Source organism: Molossus molossus, unplaced genomic scaffold (genome assembly GCF_014108415.1).
Source record: "Molossus molossus isolate mMolMol1 unplaced genomic scaffold, mMolMol1.p scaffold_m16_p_1, whole genome shotgun sequence".
NCBI lineage: Eukaryota > Metazoa > Chordata > Mammalia > Chiroptera > Molossidae > Molossus > Molossus molossus.
The window spans coordinates 179,520,646-179,534,324 of NW_023425344.1; the positions used below are offsets into that span (position 1 = coordinate 179,520,646).

Sequence of the window (13,679 nt, forward strand, 5' to 3'; positions counted from 1 at the left end):
CCTTGGGGTTTATTATATAAAGTTGGAAGGGAAGGCTGTACCACTGGATTTGCTAAAATAGGACAATGTGCAGAATTCCCAGAACTCTCTGTACTATACCAACACACAAAGAAAAGTTAAGAGTGAAAGAAAGAGGAGACTTCCGATATTTATTGAGTTCTTGGATCCAGCTGACCTTGAGACCAACTCCAGTTCTTGATCATCTCATTCAAAAAGGACATGAGGCCCTGGCCAGTTTGGCTCAGCGGTTAGAGCGTCGGCCTGCGGTCCGGAGAGACCCGGGTTCGGTTCCCGCTAAGGGCACGTACTTCGGTTGCAGTTTGTCCCCGGCCCTGGTTGGTTGTGCGGGTGGCAGCCACTCGATGTGTCCCTTCACGTCGATGTTTCTCACTCTCTCTCCCTTCCTCTCTCTCCCTCCCATTCTATCTGTACAAAAAATGGAAAAATATCCTCGGGTGAGGATAAAAAAAACAACAAAAACAAACAAAAAGGACATGAGGTTGAAAAACCAAAACTGATCCTATTCTTTTTTTTTTTTTTTTTTTCCTCACCCGAGGACATTTTTCCATTTTTTGTTTAGGTTGAGTAGGGGGGAGAGAGAGGAACAGAGAGAGAGAGAGAAACATCGATGTGAAAGGGACACATCGAGTGGCTGCCACCCGCACAACCGACCAGGGCCGGGGACAAACTGCAACCGAGGTACGTGCCCTTAGCGGGAACCGAACCCGGGTCTCTCAAGACCGCAGGCCGACGCTCTAACCGCTGAGCCAAACCGGCCAGGGCGATCCTATTCTTTAAGATGCTCATACACTCTCAGTAACCCATCTCCTTACCTGTGCACGTATGCATGCACACACACGACACAATCCCTCACCCATCTCTGCCTCTGCCTCTTCTCTCCCTACTTTTGTCACCCGCAAAAGGGCCAAATTTTAAAAAGCATATTAGGTCAGCAGGAAGGGAGAAGAGAGTCAGTCTTTTGGGGAAGTGAAAACCTTTACTTCAGAACAATCTGTGACACGTGGCACTTGGGAAACAGAAGTGGGGAGAACGAAAGGAGGTGAGTATCTCTCAACCACACGTTGACTCATGGGGGCAGCACATTGATGGGCTTCGTGAAGCCTGGAGCTGAAGGGTGGGGACTCCAGGAGCGGAGGTCCACCGTCACTCCAGTCTGGCCTGTAGGTGGGAGTATTACGCAGCAAGAGCACATGTTCTGGAGAGAGCAGGCCTGGCTCTCAACCCTGGCACTATCGCTTGCTAACCACCTACCACTGCCTTGTGCCATCCCCAGACGCTATGCCTGGTTCTTCCCACTCTCTCACACATCATTCCACTCAAGTACCAAGTTCCAGTGGTCCTTCCCCCTAAATGCTTCTCACATCCACTTCTAATTTCATTGCCACATTCATGTAACCACAAACTCAAATATTTCTTCTGCCCCATTCCCGGTCTCTACCTTCTGGGACTCAAATTACGTTTATTAGATTGTTTGATATTGTCCCACAGCTTTTGGAAGCTTGGTTTTGTCCCTCTCCCCCAACCCCATTCCTTTTTCTCTTTCTGTTTCATTTTGAATGATTTCTATTGACCTTTCTCAAGTTCATTGGTGCTTTCCTCGGCGGTGCCTACTTATTGAAAAGCCTGTTGAAGGAATTCATCTCTGATATCATGGTTTATTTCTAGCATTTCCTTTTGACTTTATGATAGTTCCCACATCTCTACCGAAAGTCCCCATCTGTTCATGTAAGTTGCCCACCTTTTCCCACTGTACCCTTTAACATATCAGTCATTATTATTTTAAAGTCCCTGTCTGGTAGTTCCATCATCTGTATTATCGGTGACTCTGGTTCTATGGATTTCTGTATCTTTTGACAATGGATTGGTTTTTTTCTTTCTTGTCTTTTTGTGTTATGTAAATTTTCTGTTGAAGTCCATTCTGTGCAGAACAGCAGAGACTGAGGTAAACAGCATTTTTGCCTGGAAGTGGGCATGCCTCTTCCATCAGCCTGTTGGTCTGAGGTGGGAGGAGTCAACAGAGCTCGGAGCCAGGCAGGGTTTGGGTTTTGTTGTTGCTGTCATCACCTCAGAGCAACACAGGCTTTGAGTTTCTCTAGTGATGGGCTGCCTAGAATGGGGACCGGGGTGTCAGAGGGTTTTTCTGTGATCCTGCTTCACCCTCAGCTTTTCGGCCATCCTGCATGCCGGCCCTCCACCAGTGGTAGACTGCTATTGCTTGCCATCTGGTGCTAGGCTCGTGGAGGGGGTCTCTGTTATCCTGGTTCAGCTGCAGTCTTAGGCGGGTCCTATGTTCCTGAGCTTCAGGAGGAGGGCTTTCTCAGTATTGCTGCCCCTACTCCTGTGACAGCCAAACTTGGCCTTTTCTCTATGGTAGGTTTTGGGTGGCCAGAGTTCCCTGCTCTCTCCCCCAGATGAATAGACCTTTGCTTGATTCTTTAGCCCAAGGCAGTTTCCTGCTTCTTGGCTTAGGGTAGAGAGTTTTTGCTTCTGTTCTTCCCCCAGAAACAATGGATCTTTGCCTGTATTCAAGAGGGGCAAAAAGTTTTGTTTGTTTTTTTAAAATATGTTTTTATTGATTTTTGAGAGAGAGAGAAAGGGAGAGAGATAGAAACATTGATGTGAGAGGGAAACATCAGTCAGCTGCCTCTTGCACACCCCCCACTGGGGTTGAGCCCAAAACCCGGGCACATGCCCAGACTGGGAATCAAACTGGGACCTCTCAGTCTGTGGGACGACACTCAGTCCACTGAGCCACACAGGCTGGGCAAGAGGGGCAAGTAGCATTTTAGCCCTTACCCCAAAGCAGCTGAGTTTTGCTTTTATTCTTCCCTGGAAGCAAGAACTTGCCCCTCCCTCAGTGGTTTAAGGCTTTTGCTTAAAAGAGGATTGTGGAAGCAGCTGAGGCTGTCTTCGTTCCCCTAGCAGCTGCCCTCATCAGTTCGTATTTGCCTGCACCAAGGAGGAGAGCTCTTTGCCAGTCCTGCCCTGCTCCCCTTTTTCTCGTGAACCTCAGGGGAGGCCTGTGGAAAAAAGCTTGCCTGTGAGTACAAACTCCCCTGTGCCCACTAGCCCATGTGTAGCCTTCAAAATTGTGTTACGTTTTTATTGGGTTCTTCTTACCTGCTTTTATGACAGCCACCTCTTTCTCGCATGGTCAGCTAAAGTGGAAACAGGTCATGTGTCCCTCTCTCTCTTTGAAGAGGCTTTACTTGGTTACCCTGTGACCTCAGCTTTCTGAGGGCTCAAGAAAAGCTATGCTTTTGGAGATTATTTGGCTATTTCTCATGGTTAGGGTGGGAGTGGTATTTTCTTACAGCATTCCACATCCTAAGTAGAAATAGAAGTCCTCGTCACTATCATCTCTTCCTCAGACAGCTGCAGCCGCCTCACAGCTGGTCCCCTGCAGTTCTGCTCCTCTCCATACTGCAGCCACTAAGTATAAAAATTCAGTCACCATCAGAAACTAGAAGGAATACAAATACTTTAAATTAACTACATAAAATCTGAGACCTAGGTCATATTGTACCACTTATCTATTGCTGAGTATCAAACCAACCCAAGACTTAGAGGCTTAAACTATGAAATTTCTTTTGTTCATGAATCTTCAGGGCTTTGAGAGACAGCTGGGGCAGCTTTAAGACTCGGGCCTGCAAGTGTCCATCAATAGATGAGTGGATAGCCCTGGTCAGTTTTGCTCAGTGGTTAGAGCGTCGGCCTGCAAACCAGAGAGGCCCGGGTTTGGTTCCCGCTAAGGGCATGTACTTCGGTTGCAGTTTGTCCCCGCCCGGGTTGGGGTCATGTGGGTGGCAGCCACTCAACGTGTCTCTCTCACATCGATGTTTCTCTCTCTCTCTTCCTCCCTCTCTCCCTGCTGCTCTATCTCAAGATAAATGCAAAAAATGTTCTCAGGTAAGAATAAAAAAGAAAAAAAGTAGATGAGTGAATAAAAAAGTTGTGTTACATATATATACACAATGGAATACTATGCAGCTGTAAGAAAGAACAATCTCTATACTTTGAGATGACATGAAGGGACCTGGAGAGTATTATCCTAAGGGAAACAAGCCAATCAGAGAAATACAAATATCACATGATCTTACTTATTTGTGGAATATAATGAACAAAACAAACTGATGAACAAAATAGACCCAGAGACATAGAAGTAGGTTACAGACTGACAAACCTCAGAAGAGGGGGTGGGGGAAAGGAAAGAGATAAACCACAGAACTTATATGCATGTATGCGTAACCAATGGACATAGACAACAATGCTGGGTGTGGGGGGTGTCGATGGGGGAAAAAGGAGAAACATCTGTAACAAAAATTAATTTTAAAAATTAAAAAAAAAAAGTCTTGGGCCTGAAACGAGTGGAATCATTTCTATGTCTGATGTCTGGGTGGGAAGACTTCAAACAGCTAGGGACTAGGCTGCCGGGAGCACCTGTCTCTGTGTGGGCTCTCTGGTATGGTGACTTCAAGGTAGTCAGACTTCTTTCTTGTTGGTTCAGAACTACCGAGGAGCATGTTGAGAGAGAGAGAACCCAGGTGGAATGTTTGCGTGATCTATTCTCCAAAGTCACATTATTTATGCTGTACTCTATTAGCAAGGCTCTTACGTAGGTCTACCCAGGTTCAAGGGAAGGGAATATTGACCCAACACCTCAGTGGAGGACCATCCTCATCACCCTGTAAGATCAAAGTATGGGATGTGATATATCGATATAGCCATCTTTGGTAAATACAATCTGCCATACACGATTCTGTTTGTTCTGTAATAGTGAGAAAAATTAACATCAAAGAAATCAAGCTAAAAAAGGAAAACCACAGCCCTCCAATTGCATTATTTCATGTAGACATATTGCCAAGTGTGAATTTGTGTTCCTCTAATCAATTTAATCATGTCAAGCCCATGTCAGCCATAACCATCTTTCTAGATGCAAATCTGGGCCTGTCACTGGCCCTCTTAATACAACCCCTTTAGCTCCCTGTTGTCCCCACAATAAATTCCAGACTCCTTAACATGGCTTATTTATTCTCAACCTCACCTTTTGATGCCTCCTCCTTTGTCCCTTATGCTCCAGCTACACGGCACTAATTTCCAGTCTCCAAACTTTCTTTTGCATTCATGCCATTGTATATGCTTTTTTTCCTCTTCTGGGACTTTTCTCTGCCTCCATGCTCTATCCCTTTATTCTCTCTGCTATTCATTTTTCTGGACTTGGCTTCCTAACATGGCCTCTCTCTTACCTACCACTCTGATCTTCCTAGAGTTCTCACATCTCCTTCCTCTATGCTCTCAAAGCCTCCTGTGCTTACACCTAGGCTCTAGTGTAGTGATTACAGCACTAATTAGGTAGGCCATAGCTTCCCCTTCATCAAATTCCATGTGGGAAGATGTGGTTTCGTTGTGTCGTCCCCCCCACACCATTAATTTATACATTTTTAATTGTTTGCATGTATTTACATATGTATGTACATGTACTATAAGATTCTTTTCTAAGAAGCATTACATAATAAATGGATACTGTAAAAAGATCCGATTCGTTAAAAGTGACAAACATTAACAGATATATACAAAACTCAGCCTGACCAGCTTGGGTGTGGGCCTGTAATGAAACATGGGGCACCAGCTTCCCAGGTGATAACCTTCACTAGAGCAGGGTGGGGATGGAGGAAAAGATCACAAGACCATTAAAAAAAAATCAGATAACTAGACGCAGATTAACTGTAAACAGTTCTCTCTCCCTGGTGGACTAAAAGAGTAAGCTTCTGATGTCGATTCCACCAGAACAATTTCTACAGCTGGCCCATCCTCTTGCTATATGAGGGCTGATGTAGTGGGTGGGCAGACCCTGTGGAGCCATCACAGGCCTAGGCCGCTGGAGTCTGTCTGCTTGTGTCAGATGTGTGTGCGCATGTGTGTTGTAAGGGTAGATGAATGTGTCTGGTGGGGGTCTTTTTGGCAGCTGGATATGAGAGATGGCTTTATGTTTTGTTTGAAACAGGAGAGGGGGATTTGTGTTGGAAGGCCTAAGGGTGTTCTTGGTTTGTGAAGCGTTCTGTGCTCTGCTCTCACTGCCTATTCAGCAACTGCAGCTTTCCAGCCAGGCTTTGGCCCGGTCATTCTTGTCCAGTTTGATGGGTCCAGGAAACTCATTGCACAGCTCCACCTCCGTTTCCTGTTTAAGTGCATTCTGTGCAGTCGTCTGGAATGCCCGCTGCACGTCCATGGTGCTGGCACCGGTCTCGAAGTCGGGAATGTTGTTTTTGCTCTGGCACCAGGCCTGTGCTCCTTTCGTGGCCACTTATGTGTTTTCACGGTCAATCTTATTTCCCAACACCAAGAAAGGAAATTTTTCAGGATCCCGAGGACTGGCCTGGATGAGAAACTCATCTTTCCAACTATCAAGGGTTTTAAATGTTCAGGGCAGTCAAGTCAAATGCCAGGATGCAACAGTCTACACCTCTGTAGAAGGCCACACCAAGAGACTGGAACCGTTCCTGTCCTGCTGTCCCAGATCTGCATTGTCTGTCATCCACCATCACCTCCTTTGTCAGAAAGTCTGCTCCTATTCTGGCTGTGTACTGATTACTGAATTTCTTGTTCCCATATTGGTTCATGAGTGATGTCTTACCAACTCCAGGATGATGACGTTCAGCAACTCAGCCACTCTGCTGGGGACTCCGAGCCAGGCCTGTCATGAGGGCTCCATCCGAGAAAGAGACAGAATGGAGGACAGGGACAGAAGAGTCCAAGTTCCAATTCCAACAGACTCTTCCAAGACAGCACCAATGCAGCCACTGACTTGGGCTTTAGGGCCAAGACTCTAACTCTGCTCTGGTTTCCGCCACGGCTGCTGCCTGGTTTTGTTTTATTCACCATCTCGCATGGTGCCTGAAGCGCTGCAGGGGCTCAACAGACATTGGTTAGATGCATGAATCTGTGCCTTCAGTAACCCCCTTCTGGGTTCAAGTCAACAGCTCTCCCCACAAACCCAAGATTGCTAAGGCAGTGTCCTGTCTTGAATCTTGTAACTGAAGTAGGGCCAAAGCTCGTTGGAATAGTGTAGAATTTTGAGGAAAATACTGTCTCATGTGACTGGAGCTATTCTCAGTCTTGGGGACTCACTCCAAGGCAGAGCCGGAGAGTGGCTCCAGGGACTCTTCCCTCTTCCAGCAATAGTCCTTTTGGGCAGGCCTGCCTGGGAGGGACACACTTGGGCACTAACTGGTAGGGTATTTGTTTCCTTGCTGTGCCTTTATCTAGAGCCTATTTCTGGAGCAGGTACTGGGGGTCTGCCTGTGCCGTTCCAGCACGGATCTTGCCGAGCGCTGAGTGATGAGTGCATGCACCGAAGAGAACAGTGGTAGTCACTTAGCTTATCTCCCTGGCTCCAACCCAGACTTCTCTGGATAGACCAAGTTATTACTGCTTTGCCCTTGTTGGTAATTGTCCTTCCCTGGCCCTGAGGTTCAGTAATATTTATTGCTCCATTTGCTCTAACTTTCTGTTTCACTAAGGACATGAGGAAGGAAGAAAGTTTGGGGTGATAAGAAAGGCTCTCAACTCATAAATTTTACTGATTTGAGGAAGTCCTAACTAGAGTTCTTTGGGAGTTTCCAGGGTCAAAGGAAACAGATCAGTATTTTTGGCCAATACTATTTTTCCTATGGTTGTTCCAATTTCTGAAAGGGAACTGGAACACAAAGAGGTCATTTGATTTATTTATGACCACACAGTAAGCCACAAGACAGATAAAGATAGCACCCAAGACTCTTGGTTTCAAATTTAGTGCCACTTAAATAGCCTAAGGTAAATCTACATTAATAAGTTAGCTTTGGGAACTAATATCAAATTTGTTTTTGGTAGTTTCACCTTTTTTTAGATTTTTTTTTTTATCCTTACCAGAGGACATTTTTCCATTTTTTGTTCAGATAGAGAGGGAGAGAGAGGAAGAGAGAGGGAGAAACATCGATGTGAAAGGGACACATCGAGTGGCTGCCACCCGCACGACCAACCAGGGCCGGGGACAAACTGCAACTGAGGTATGCGCCTTTATTGGGAACCGAACCTGGGTCTCTCTGGACCGCAGGCTGATGCTCTAACCGCTGAGCCAAACCGGCCAGGGCTCACCTCTTTTTAGAGCCATCACTTAAATTGTCACCTCTAAACCAATTCAGAAACCATGGTTACAACTTATTGGACTCCTTTCTGTGGAAACCTATCTTTATTGAAGAGTTAAGCGAGAAGGTAAGCAGAGACCTGGGACCTTCTCCTCATACTTCATTCAGGTTTTCATGTGAGGCTAAAAGCCTTTCAATCCCACAATTCTTTTTTGGTTCCTCTAAATCAACTCCCCACCTTCTCATACTAAAATTTCTGTTTCTTGAAGAGAAAATGGGAGGGAGGTAGAGAAAAGGCAAAGTTAAAATCTTGTCTGAATAACAGATATACTACTTTCTGGTACAGAAATATTCCTTAACCATTTTATGATCTGCTCTTTGGGAGAGTGTTTTGAGACCTTATCACTTTTTTCCCTTAAATTGTTTATTATGCCGGGAGCAGAAAAATCATACTCTTTTGGATTTCTAGTCAAGATGGCAGTGTAGGTAAACACGGTACTCGCCTCCTCCCACAACCACTTCAAAACTACAACTAGCCCTGGCTAGTGTTGCTAAGTGGTTAGAGCAGCAGCCCGCACATCAAGGGGTCACAGTTTTGATTCCCAGTCAAGGGCATGTACCTGGATTGCAGGTTAGATCCCTAGACCCAGTCAGGGAGCAAGCAGCAGGCAACCAATGAACGGATGTGTGTCTCTCACATAGGTGTTCTCTCCCTCTCTCACTCACCCTCCCTACCTCCCCCCTTCCACTCTTTCTAAAAAAAACTACAACTAAACTACAGAATAACCATCATTCAGAACTGCCTGAAATGTGGCTGAGTAGAAATCCTACAACTAGGGAATTAAAGAAGCTACATTGAGACTGGTAGGAGGGGCAACTCGAAGAACAGGTTGATCCCACACCCACGTGGGGAGGATAAAAATCAGGAGGGAGCCCTGACCAGTTTGGCTCAGTGGTGGAAGTGTGGCCCATGGACTGAAGAGTCTCAGGTTCAATTCCTGGTCAAGGGCATACACCTCAGTTGTGGGTTTGATCCCTGGCCCTGGTCAGGTTTTTGTGGGAGGCAATCAATCGATGTGTCTCTCTCACCTTGATGTTTCTCTCTTTCCTTTCCTCCCTCCCACTTTATCAGGAAAAAAAATCAATGGAAAAATATCCTCAGGTGAGGATTTTTAAAAAAGCAGGAGGGATCAGCTACCAAGGTCCCCACTGAGGAGCAAGGGGTCCCAGCCCCACACCAGGCCCCCCAACCCAGGGTTCCAGTGTCAGGAAGAGAAGCCCCCATAAATTCTGTGGGATTGAGGCTGAGGGAGATGGGGGGCTCCTGTAGTCCCAGGCAGTTCCCCTTAAAGGACCCACACATGGACTTACTCGGACTCACTCTGAGCTCCATGCTGAGGCAGTGGCTCAAAGGCACCAGGAACATACAGAGAGGAACCGGACAGTCCAGCATCATGCAAGAGCTGGGGGCAGTTTTCTCCCAGACAGAAGTGCTGGCAGAGACCACTGGTCCTTGGATGAGCCCTCCCCCACAAAACCCTCAGGCAGGTGCCATATCTGAGACTCTATCAACCTGGCTCACACTGTTTGCCCCACCTTGGTGATTCCCTGGTGATGCTCCACTCAAGTTTCAGGCCCACCCAAGCTGTTTCCAGTGGCTTTTCCATACGAATGGTCTGTCTTGGCTCATACTTCAGATTTTCCTAAAATCTCTCAAACCAGCAGCATCTGGCCTTGGTGTGCCCTGTATCTCTCTCTGAGTGGCCTCAGTCCCAGCACCAGCAGCAGCCAGCCTTGGTTCACAGCTTGGCCTTGCCTGAGCACCACCAAGCCCAGGACAAGTAGTCGCCATCTGCAGATCGCTTTGTAGCTTATGCCAGGTGGTCCTGGGCAGAGCACAGGTGGCTGCTGACCTTGGCCTGCACCTCCTGGGAGGCCCCACAGCCAACACATGCAGTGGACAGCTTCAGACCACGTTGAAACACCACCAAACCACCTCCACAAGTGACAAACTCAAGGGGTAGACTCAGCAGGCACCAGAGCCTCCTTGAAGTAAGTCCTGCTCTGTGAGATGGATCCCTGCACAGGTGGTCAGAGGTCAGTGGTCAGTGGTCACAGCCAGTCCTTGCAGCTGATGGGCCTGGAGGTAAATCCCTCCCATTGATAAGAGAACAGCAATCAAGGTTCAACTGCAAGAGGAGGGTGTACACAGCCCACATAGGGGGTACACCTTGAGTGCCCAGCTTGGGTAATGGGGAGGGAAGCTGTGCCACTGGACCCTACAGAACACCTACTGCATTAGGCCACTCTACCAAGCCTGGGAGACATAGCAGCTCTACCTAATACAAACACAGGAAGGCTGTCAAAATGAGGAGACAAAGAAACATGTCCCAAATGAAGAACGAAACGCCAGGAAAGAAAGAAACAAACAAACAGAATGGAGATAAGCAATCTACTAGATTCAAAGTTCTAAACACTGGTTATAAAGATACTCAGTGAACTTAGTGAGAACCTCAACAGCATAAAAAAGGACCAGTCAGAAATGAAGACTACACTAACTGAAATGAAGAATAATTGACAGCGAATCAACAGTAGAGTATATGAAGCTGAGACTCAAATCAGCCATTTGGAATATAAGAAAGCAAAAAAAAAACAAAAAACAAAAAAACCCTATCAGAACAGCAAAATGAAAAAAGAATTTAAAAAAATGAGGATAGTGTAAGGAAACTCTGGGACAATTTCAAGCATACTAACATTCGCACCACGGGGGTGCCAGGAGAGAGAGAGAGCAAGAAATTAAAAACCTATTTGAAAAAATAATGACAGAAAAATTCCCTAACTTAGTGAAGAAAATAGACATACAAGTCCAGGAAGCGCAAAGAGTCCTAGACGAGATGAACCCAAAGAAGCCTACACCAAGACACATCATAGTTAAAATACCGAAGGTTAAAGACAGAGAGACTCTTAAAAGCAGCAAGAGAAAAGCAGTTAGTTATGCACAAGGGAGCTCTCATAAAACTGTCAGCTGATTTCTCAACATAAACTTTTCAGGCCAAAAGGGATTGACAAGAAATATTCAAAGTGATAAAAAGCAAGGATCTACAACCAAGATTACTCAAGGACACTTAGAGAACTTCCCAGACAAGAAAAAGCTAAAGGAGTTCGTCACCATCAAACTGGTATTAAATGAAAAGTTAAAGGGTCATCTTTAAGAAGAAAAAGACAAAAAGCAAGATAAAAACTACAATCAAATGGCAATAGCCCTGGCCAGTTTGGCTCAGCGGTTAGAGCATTGGCTTGCGGACAGGAGAGTCCCGGGTTCGGTGTCCGCTAGGGGCACATGCCTTGGTTGTGGTTTGTCCCCTCCCCGCTTGGGGTTGTGTGGGTGGCAGCCAGTCGATGTGTCTCTCTCACATCCATGTTTCTCTCTCTCCCTTCCCCCCTCTCCCTCCCACTCTATCTAAAGATAAATGCAAAGGTGTCCTCTGGTGAGGATAATAAATAAATAAACAAACAAACAAACAAACAAATGGCAATAAAAACATATCAACTGAATCTAAAAATCAAAACAAACAAACAAGCAGTACAGAAACAGACTCATACAGAGAACATTTTGATGGTTGCCAGACGGGAGGGGGATGGAGGAGTTGGGTGAAAACGGTGAAGGGGTTAAGAAGTACAAATTGGTTGTTACAGAATAATCATGGGGATGTAAAGTACAGCATAGGGAACATGGTCAATAATATTCTAGTAATTATGTATGGTGTGAGATGGGTGTGAGATTTATTGGGATGATCACTTATTAGTTATGTAATGTTTAATCACTGGGGTGTACACCTGAAACTAATATAATAATGTATGTCAACTGTAATTGAAAAATAAAAAATAATTTAAAATACAAAAAGTTTTTTAACCTTAGTCTGTTGTGTTTTTTTTTACCTATCCATCCAGCTGAAGCCATCCAGTGGCCCTAGAGGAAGAGGGAGGTCTGAACCCCAGGCAGAGATGGCAGCTTGCAAGCTCAGTCCAGAACCAGATGATTGTCAGTGTCTGGCTTCCTCAAAGTATCTGGGGAACATGAGGCCCACTCTAGGTCAAAGGTATCCTACCAATAAAAAGCAGTAAGAATAGAGCTAACACTATTGGTCAATGAAAAAAAAAAAGGAGGAAATATATCTGGCAATTACAACAAAAGTATTTATATAATTAAGCAAGGATATGGAATCACCTGGGTGATTATCATCCTTTCAAACAAGGCAAATACTTGATTTAGATATGAGCAATAGGCAGTAAAATTTCAGACATTTCTCGTAGCAATATTTGTGTCAATATTTCTCTCAGGAAAGGAAAACAAAGGAAAAAATAAATAAATGGGAGTACATCAAACTAAAAAGTTTTTGTATGGCAAAAGAAACATCAACAAAATGAAAAGGCAACCCATGGAATGGAGGAGTATATCTGCCAATTATACTTCTGATAAGGTGTTAATTTACAAAATATGAAAAAAACTTATACCCAAAAAAAGAACTTATACAACTCAACATCAAGAAGACAACACAATTAAAAAATGGGCAGCCCTGGCTCAGCGGTTAGAGCATTGGCCTGCGGACTGGAGAGTCCCAGGTTTGGTTCCTGCTAGAGGCATGTACCTTGGTTGCAGTTTGTCCCCGGCCCCAGTTGAGGTTGTGTGGGTGGCAACCACTCCATGTGTCTCTCTCACATCGATGTTTCTCTTTCTCTCTTCCCCCCTCTCCCTCCCGTTCTGTCTGAAGATAGGTGCAGAAAATGTCCTCAGGTGAGGATAAAAAAATAAAAGGGGCAAAGGGCCTGAATAGACACTTCTCCAAAGAGGACATAAAGATGGCCAATAAACATGAAAAAATGCTCAACATTACTAATCATCAAAGAGATGCAAATTAAAACCACAATGAGATATCACCTCAGGCCTGTCAGAATGGCTATTGTTAATAAATCAGCAAACAGCAAGTGATGTCTGAGGATGTAGAGATAGGGAACCCTCATACATTATTGGTGAGAATGCAGATTGGTGCAGCCACTTTGGAAAAGAGTATGAAGTTTCCTCAAGAAATTAAAAATGGAACTGCCTTTTGACCCAGCAGTCTCACTTCTGGGAATATCTGAAGAAACCCAAAACACTCATTCGAAAGAATAAATGCACCCCTATGTTCGCTGCAGCATTATTTACCATAGCCAAGATCCGGAAACAGCCCAAGTTTCCATCAACAGATGAGTGGATAAAAAAGCTGTGGTACATTTACATAATGGAATACTACTCAATCTGCCCAGCCAGTGTGGCTCAGGGGACTGAGCATCATCCATGGACTGAAAGGTCCCAGCTGGATTCCCGGTCAGGGCACATGCACCGGTTGGAGGCTCGATTCCCAGTAGGGGGTGTGCAGGAGGCAGCCAACTGATGTTTCTCTCTCACATCAATGTTTCTATCTCAAAAAAATATAAAAATGAAGGAAATCTTACCTTTTACAACACCATGGATGTCCTGGAGATTATTATGCT

General features: G+C 45.3%; 1 pseudogene; it reads right to left on the reverse strand.

Moving 5' to 3' along the window:
* Nucleotides 1-6,103: 6,103 nt before the first annotated feature.
* On the reverse strand, nt 6,104-6,910 carry LOC118620963 (annotated as a pseudogene).
* Between the last annotated feature and the right edge of the window lie 6,769 nt (nt 6,911-13,679).